Here is an 8520-nt window from a genome sequence, read left to right as displayed (position 1 = left end):
TGGCGGATTGCAGATAATTGCCCTTGTCTGTCACTAGGAATAACATCTCCCAAATCCAACACAAGGATTGTTCAACTTGTAGGAATTTCTTTTTTTTCTTTCTTTTTTTTTTAAATAAGAGAGGCAGGAGAGGCAAAGCCAATCAGGGCTTGGAATCTTTGTTTGGGCAGTGGCCTGGGGTGAGGGAGTGGGCATCCCCGTGGTGACTGTCTCTTCTTCCCCTAGAGGCCCCCCGGGAGTCCCAACTCCAGCCAGAGAGATGAGGGGGCTGAGCCACCGCCCTGGAACATTCCTCCGGGAACAGCACTTTGAGGGTCCCCTCCCCTCGAACCTTGGTTTCTCCTCGATGCCTACCAGCATGGTCCAGCTGGCAAGGCCCTGGGCAGAGATCAAGGAGCAGGGAAATCTTAGGGGACTTTGGCCACAGCAGTGATGGCTCCAGGTTCTGGGGGGAACAGAATCTTGTTGGAAGAGGCCGTTGGACCTGTATGGAAGTTGCCTTTGCGTGTTGTTGTTCAGTTGCTAAATCGTGTCCCACTCTTTGTGACCCCATTGACCGCAGCACACCAGGAGCCCCTGTCCTTCACTATCTCCTGGAGTTTGCTCAGATTCATATCTATTGAGTCAATGATGCCATCCAACCATCTCATCTTCTGCTGTTCCCTTCTCCTTTTGCCTTCAATCTTTCCTGACATCACGATCTTTTCCAGTGAGTCGACTCTTTGCATCAGGTGGCCAAAGTATCATAGCTTCAGCTTTAGCATCAGTCTTTCCAATGACTATTCAGGGTTGATCTCCTTTAGGATTGACTGGTTTGATCTCCCTGCAGTTCAAGGGACTCTCGAGAGTCTTCTCCAGCACCACAGTTCGAAGGCATCAATTCTTCAGTGTTCAGTCTTCTTTATGGTCCAGCTCTCACTTCCGTACACGACTATTGGAAAAACCGTAGCTTTGACTGCATGGCCTTTGTTGGCAAAGCGATGTCTCTGCTTTTGAATATGCTGCTCGGTTTGTCTTAGCTTTTGTGTTATGTTTAGATAAGGCAATGCTTGTATAAGTGGATGGACCATGGGAGATGGGGACAGCCAATATCTCTGGAAGCCATTCTCTGGAGCCATCTTGAGGGTCTAGATTCCTGGAAAGGAAAGTTCTGAGAAGTGACAGTTTATGGATTCACAGCTTTCCTCAGGCTGTTGGCGAGACCAGCACGCAGCTGGCACTCAATTCGCACTGATGTCATAGAGCATTCAATGTCAGCCACCACCCGTGTGAATGTCAGAGTACTGTCTTTTACTGTGTTAGCATTATAGACTGATGTCGATCTCACTGGGTGATGTCACAGAACATTTGAATGTCATTGCCACGCTATGTTCAAATGTCAGTGCCCAGAAAGCTTGACTGTCCTCTCATGGGAGGTTGGGGTGTCAATCAACATCACGGAGTGTTAGCACTGAAGTATCATGGACTCAGAGAATTTGGGAGCTGTAGGACTCTTAGAGATTGATCTATACTCTTCATTTGACAGATGAGGACACTGTGGCCCAGAGAAGTTAAGTGATTCGCCAAAGGTCACACAGTGGGAAGGACCCCAAATGCAAGTTCCATCAAGGTCTCAGGTGTCTGTCTCAGCCATCAGAGAACTTGTAACCCCTTCATCTCCTCCAAGCCCCACCCATCCCAGTCTCCCCCAGGTGCTGGGGGCGCTCTGCTCCCTGGTGCTCAGCTCTTGGGGTTATACCCGTGTTCTGGGATTCATAGCAGAGCTTCCCGGGGTCCTCCCAAATTCTCTGAGTCCATGATACTTCAGTGCTAACACTCCGTGATATTGATTGACACCCCAACCTCCCATGAGAGGACAGTCAAGCTTTCTGGGCACTGACATTTGAACATAGTGTGGCAATGACATTCAAATGTTCTGCTGTTAACTGGTATCACTGATTAGCCCCAGCCACTGGCCAAGTCACACTTGCCATCTCCTCATTTCTTTGGATCAGCTTCGTTCTGTTGAGAGCTTATTGTGTCCAATGCAGATGCTGAGAGTGAGGTGAAGCTGAAAGGGAGATGCTGAAAGGACTGAAGGTTCAGAGGAGGGAGACATGATCCCCACTGAGGGCTTGTTTCAGGAAGAACTTGACTTTGAACAAAGTCTCGAAAGAGCCAAAAGGTTTCCGTTAGCAGCTTCATTTAGACTTGGGATTAAGGGAGGACACGTCCCCCCCTGAATGCAGATGTGGCCCCTGATGATGAAGGCAGGGATGGTGGTGCCTGACTGATGAATAGCTGCTCGTTAAGGACCATTTGCCCACCCTACTTCATCTGCATTTTCCAACAGCCCTGGTGGCTCTGGGATAATCGCCCTGGATCAGTGGTTCTCAAAGTGTGCTCCACAGACCTCCTGGGACGCCTTTCAGGGAGCCTGGGAGATCAAGACCATTTTCATAATAATCCTGAGTCCTTCCTTGCCCCTTTTCACTGTGTTGATGGTGTAAAAGTACTGGGCAGATAAAACCCACTGGCTTCATAGCATGAAGAATCATGGTAGAGACACCAGTGTGGAACAGCGATGCGTGCATTCTTGATCCTGAACACTCCCTTTGCTAAAAATTTAAAAGCCAGTTTCGCTTACGAATATTCTTCATGAAAAATAAAAATTATTAATTTTTAAAAATCTCAACTTTTGAGTACACATCGTTTGAACACTCCATGTGACAAAATAGGAAACACACCAGGAAGGGCCCGGAAGAATGCCATGTGACTGTCAGAGTCGCGAGCTGCGCTAGCCACGTGTTTCATGGAACATCGTCTTCACTCTAAATAATGACTCACGGACCAAACTATAGCCTTGCAGGCTCGACAATTTGGCAGACATTTTCTCGAAAATGTACAAAGTTGCCTGTCAGCTGACAGTACTTGTTGCAAATGATGAAATTTGACTTTCAAGCAAAAATCTGAATTTTGGAGAACTTGTACCTGCCACTCTGGGTTTGACAGCTTCCTACGGAAAAGACTTCTCGAAGAGCTGGGTGGTAATAGTGAATGTGACTTTTTTTTTTTTTGGATATTATATAATGAAATATGTCAACATTTGGAAGAGCTACACAATTTAGTAAACCAGTACATTCCTGATGACCAAATGCAGAATGTTACAAAGCGATAAAAAGACCATTCAGAGTGCAGAATAGACCATATTCAGAATTTGTGTTATTTATTTTTAATATAAATTTATTTATTTTAATTGGAGGCTTATTACTTTACAATATTGTAGTGGTTTCGCCATACATTGACATGAATCCACCACGGGTGTACCTGTGTTACCCATCCTGAATCCCCCTCCCACCTCCCTCCCCATCCCATCCCTCTGGGTCATCCCAGTGCACCAGCCCTGAGCACCCTGAACAGAACTGGAGAATTAATGTATGTCGTTTCAGGTGTCATGTTACAGCTAACCTTTAGCGAACGGTCACAAAAGGGCTTTTGGTTTAATATCAAAGAAGAATATCCATAATCATCTGAGATGGCTGTTAGAATGCTCTTCGTTTTTCTAGCACACACCTGTGACAGGTCAGATGATCTTCCTCTGCTTCAGCCGAAGCCAAACGTCATGACAGATTGAAACGCAGAGGCCCATGCGGGACCCCAGCTGTTTCGTTTGGCCAGATGTTAAAGGGATCTGCAACACCGTGAAACAAAGGATGAACCATTCCACTTTACAGATGCAGAAACTGAGGCTCAGAAGGCGACGGAGCTAAGCCTTGGACCAAATCTCTGTCCCTGTCTGGGCCTCTGTCGCCCCATCTGGTCAATGACCTCCAAAAATCCTCTAAGAATCCGAGGCCAAGAGTCCTTGCAGGGCTCCAGCCCCAGCCTCAGGGAGGTGAGGCAGAGCAGCGTGAAGTCAGCCCCTCCCCACCCTGCTCCCATCCCTCCTCCAGCCCGCTAGTCACCCTGCTGCCCAAGGTGGGTGGGGGCCCAGGCCCAGGCCCAGGCAGCTGGCAACTGGCTCCACGTCCCTCGAGTTGGTGAGGAGGTGACCAGGGCTGTTTGCGGTAATGAATGGCGGGCGGGTGGCGGCTGGGTGAAGGAGTGCGCCGGCCACGGCCCGCAATGCCTCACGAGCCAGCTCTGGCACGGGTAATTTACTGCTGCCGACAATAACATATTTCACTTCCCGTCGCCCCGATGAAGATTAGTTGTGTTTGAAAGTGGCTGAGTACACAGTCAATTCCGCTTAAACGTTTACAGTCAACTGAGCACAGATAATGCCCCCTCCAACATGTGTCTGAGCCTCCTGTGGCTTGGGGAGGGGCCCGGAGCGGGGGTGCTGGGGGTCCCTGCCCCGGGAAGGGGCTGCAGCTGCACAAAGGGAGGGATTTGGGAGCTGGGGGCTGGGCAGAGGTCTACAGCTTCCTCCGGGCCCCACTTTTCAGATAGTCTTTTAAAATCGTCTGTTCAACAGACATTCAACTGGGACTGGTCAAGGACATCAGTATAGATGGGTACAGGAAGGATGTAAAGCCGTGATTGCCTTTCATCCTGACAGCATCCCTGGGAGGCAGGTCTTATCTCCAGTCTCCAAAAGAATGGAAGCTAAGACTCAGAGAGGCTCGTTCATTTTCCAGATGTCACACAGCAGACACCACCTGGGGCCCTGATTTAGACCCCAGCGTGATGGAATTTCTAAGTCTTGAGTTGTTCCTGGTGACCTGGAGTCTACCAGCTTGAGCCCTGGGCTGGGTGGGATTGCCTGCTCAGGTCTGCTGAGTGAACTGTATACTTGCACCCTCTGCACTCGTGTTTGGGTCGACGACCAGGCTCCCGGGCTCCAGTTTTATAATCCCTGGGTCATATGGCAGGTCCCATAGCAGGCCTGGAGGGCCGCGAGCCTGATGGGATGGGAGGCTACAGAGTCCCAGACCCAGAATCTCAATTGTTGGGGAGGGGACGTTTCCCCTGACAAGCACGCTTCTTGCCGTCTTTGGGAGCAGAGTGGTTTGAGGGTTGGTGCAGCTCCCACCAGGCCGACCTGTGACACTTGCAGGGGTCTGGATCGGGTACATATGGATGCCCAGCGCCAGTCCCCTCAGGCTTCTCTTCCCATCGTGGGCCATGTCCGGAACTGGAGGGATCTCATTCCCTCACTGGGGGACACCAGCCTGCCCAGGTCCACACGGCCTGCTCAAACAGCCTCCCCTTGACCACCCCCTGGGCCTAGGGGTGCTCACATCGGTGGCAGGATCGTGTTGGGAGGATGGTCCTCAGATGGACCTCAGGAGAGGCCCTCCAGGCTTGGAAGGGGGCTCAGGGTTCTTAGAGGGGGGATTTCACGATGCCTCCTTCCTAAGTGTGGTCCGCAGAGGCACAGTCTTCGGTGGGCTTGTCTCCTGGGCCCGTAGAGATTTCACGCAGTGGGAACGGGCATGGTCAGCCCTGTAAGACATAGGTGTCCCCGTCCAAGGTGGTGCGGCCACCCAGCCAGCCTTGATCACAGAGGGGTGTGAGTATGGGTGGCCAGGCGCCTCCCCTCTGCACTGCTTCCCACCCCAGGCCAGGGGATCCCCGAGGGGCATCCATGCCCAGGGACCCTGCAGACACTGCACCCACTCGTGTCCCTGTGTGACAGATGGGGTGTGTCCCATGCCGAGTGTGATCCTGTGTCTGGTGAATGACGCCCGTGATGCTGTGGGCACTGCTCTGACTGTGGTGACGCTGGCCCCGTTGCACTATGTTTTTCCATGTCTCCAGGACATGGCCACGTGACCTAAGTTGTTTGTGTGGCACCATCTATCCATGTCTCATGACACTGTCGGGTGACCTCGTTGTGTCTGGGTGGTACCGTCCCTATGAGGAGCTGTGACTGGGTAATTCCCAGGCTTGAGAGCCCGTGCTGGGCTCTGGGTGCTGGCAGAGCCTGGTGGTTGCTGGACCCGATGCAGCCCCAGCCACCTCACCCCCCTACCCAGCCATGCATAGACTCTGAGGCCTGGGCCCCCGAGTCGGGGAGTGGTCACAGAGGCTGTGGTCCTTGGCCATACCGAGCAGAGTGTCTGCTACTGGGCAGGGCTGACCCCACAGCATCTTGTCATCACTCCGTACCGGGGGCACCTCTCACCAGCAACAGTGTCCTCAGCGGCAATGGTGGCAGAGACCTCCATGCCAGCCCTTCTGTGGCGTCCCCACAGGACACTCCCCCCATCCACTCATCTGGTTCCCATGAGCCAACCCCGTTTGACAATAGGGATTCAGTCAATTGCCTGCCCTCACCAAGCACAATGAATAAACGTGCCCAGGCCAGGAGCGCCCCCATTCTACCACCTTCAGAAGCTGAGCCCCTGCCTACCTTCTGCCCCCACGGTGCCGACAGCACAGCTGAAGCCTCCTGAGTTGGAGCATAAGGAACTCAGGACAGGATCCATGAGCCTGCCCATTGTCCCTTGCTATGTGTCCCTAGATAGATTGCTTAACTTCTCTGGTCTGAGACATGAGATGACCTAAGGAAGGGCTTGACAGTTTGGAAGGGCAGCAGAAACAGTAGCCTGCCTTGCGTGGCGGAGAGCTCTGTGGTGTTCAGAGGGCTGCTGCCACCGCCTCTGATACTGATGGAGATGTCAGTTTCCATCTCAGTACAGGCCTAGGGCCAAGCTCCTAGTGTATTGGGTCTCCTCGGGGGCAGGCCCTCTTTTGGTTTTCACTTTGCAGATGTAGAAACAGATTCAGAGAGAGCAAGTAACTTGCTCACAGCCACACAGCAAAGACCAAATCTGAGTTAGACCAAATCTGTACTCAGAACAATCTCTGTGAAGCCTACCGTTGTCTCCAATATGGGATGGATCATGGCAGGAATGATTATCCCTTTAAAAAGATTATATTTTATTTTATTTTTTAATATTTATTTTGTTATGTATTCATTTTCTTCATTTGGCTGCACCGGGTCTTAGTTGCGGCATACAGGATTTTTTTTTTTTTTTTATCATCCTTGCGGCATGCAAGATCTTTAGTTGCAACACCTGAACTCTTAGTTGTGGTGTGTGGGATCTAGTTTCTGGTTCAGTTCAGTTCAGTTGCTCAGTTGTGTCTGACTCTTTGCCACCCCATGGACCGCAGTACACCAGGCTTCCTTGTCCATCACCAACTCCTGGAGTTTGCTCAAACTCATGTCCATTGAGTCAGTGATGGCATCTAACCATCTCATCCTCTATCGTCCCCTTCTCCTCCTGCCTTCAATCTTTCCCAACATAAGGGTCTTTTCTGATGAGTGAGTTCTTCGCATCAGGTGGCCAAAGTATTGGAGTTTCAGCTTTAGCATCAGTCCTTCCAATGAATATTCAGGACTGATTTCCTTTAGGAGGGACTGGTTGGATCTCCTTGCAGTCCAAGGGACTCTCAAGAGTCTTCTCCAACACCACAGTTCAAAGGCATGAATTCTTCGGCGCTCAGCTTTCTTTATATTCCAACTCTCACATCCATACATGACTATTGGAAAAACCACAGCTTTGACTAGATGGACCTTTGTTGGTAAACTAATATCTCTGCTTTTTAATATGGTGTCTAGGTTGGTGGACCAGGGATCAAACCCAGGCCCCCTGCATTGGGATGTGGAGTCTTACCCTCTGTCACCAGGGAAGTCCCATGATTATCCCTTTTACAGATGGGGAAACTGAGGCTCAGAGAGAGGATGTGACATTTTGGGGTCTCTGAACTCCCAAGCCAGTGCTCTCTCCCACCCTCCTCAATCTCTCTACCCTCCTGAGTGCAAATCCCCATGGTGGGGTGGGGGAGGGCTGGGAGGCAAAGAGAGAAAGGCTGTCAGAGACAAAGCGCTGCTGTGGCCACACAATGGTGACAGTCCAAGCCAGATGACAGACACTGGGCTTCAGGAGCAGCCTGGAGCCCACCTGCAGCTCCCTCCAGACAATGGGCAGCCTGTGCTCCTGGGGACACAATAGACACCCTGTGTTCAGGGGCCTGCCTGTCCCTGCACCACTCTGGGGATGAGAGATGGCCCGGGCAGCCATCGCCCAGCCTAGGAGCAAGGGGCAAGAGACTGGTGAGCTCATACATGGCGGTGGTGGGAGAGGAGAGGGGGCAGCCCACCCACACGGCAGGAGCTGGAAGGTCTCTCTTTCCTGGCCTAAACACTCCACCATCAACGTGCTCTTACCTTGCCTGAAAGTGTATTAGTACCTTTCCATTCCCCCTAGGCAAGCAACTTAAACATCTCAGAGCTTCCGTTTCTCCATCTGTAAAATGAAGGGGATAGATTTCACTTGGCAGAGATGCTGTTAGGATTAGATGAGGGAGGCATTCTGAATGACACATAGTAATGGCTTGAGGTGTGTCAGTTCCTTCTCATGATGGGGGAAAGGACGGATGGTTGGTGGGTAGTAAGATGGGTGGATAAGATGGGTGAGGGGGTGGATGGATGAGTGAGTGAATGGAGAGGAGGTGAGTGGAAGCCTGGCTGGAAGGAAGAACGGATAGATGGGTGGGTGGGTGGATAGATGGGTGGGAGATTAGATGAGT

This window comes from Ovis canadensis, chromosome 17 (genome assembly GCF_042477335.2).
Source record: "Ovis canadensis isolate MfBH-ARS-UI-01 breed Bighorn chromosome 17, ARS-UI_OviCan_v2, whole genome shotgun sequence".
Taxonomy (NCBI): Eukaryota; Metazoa; Chordata; class Mammalia; order Artiodactyla; family Bovidae; genus Ovis; species Ovis canadensis.
This window is presented reverse-complemented; position numbering follows the sequence as displayed.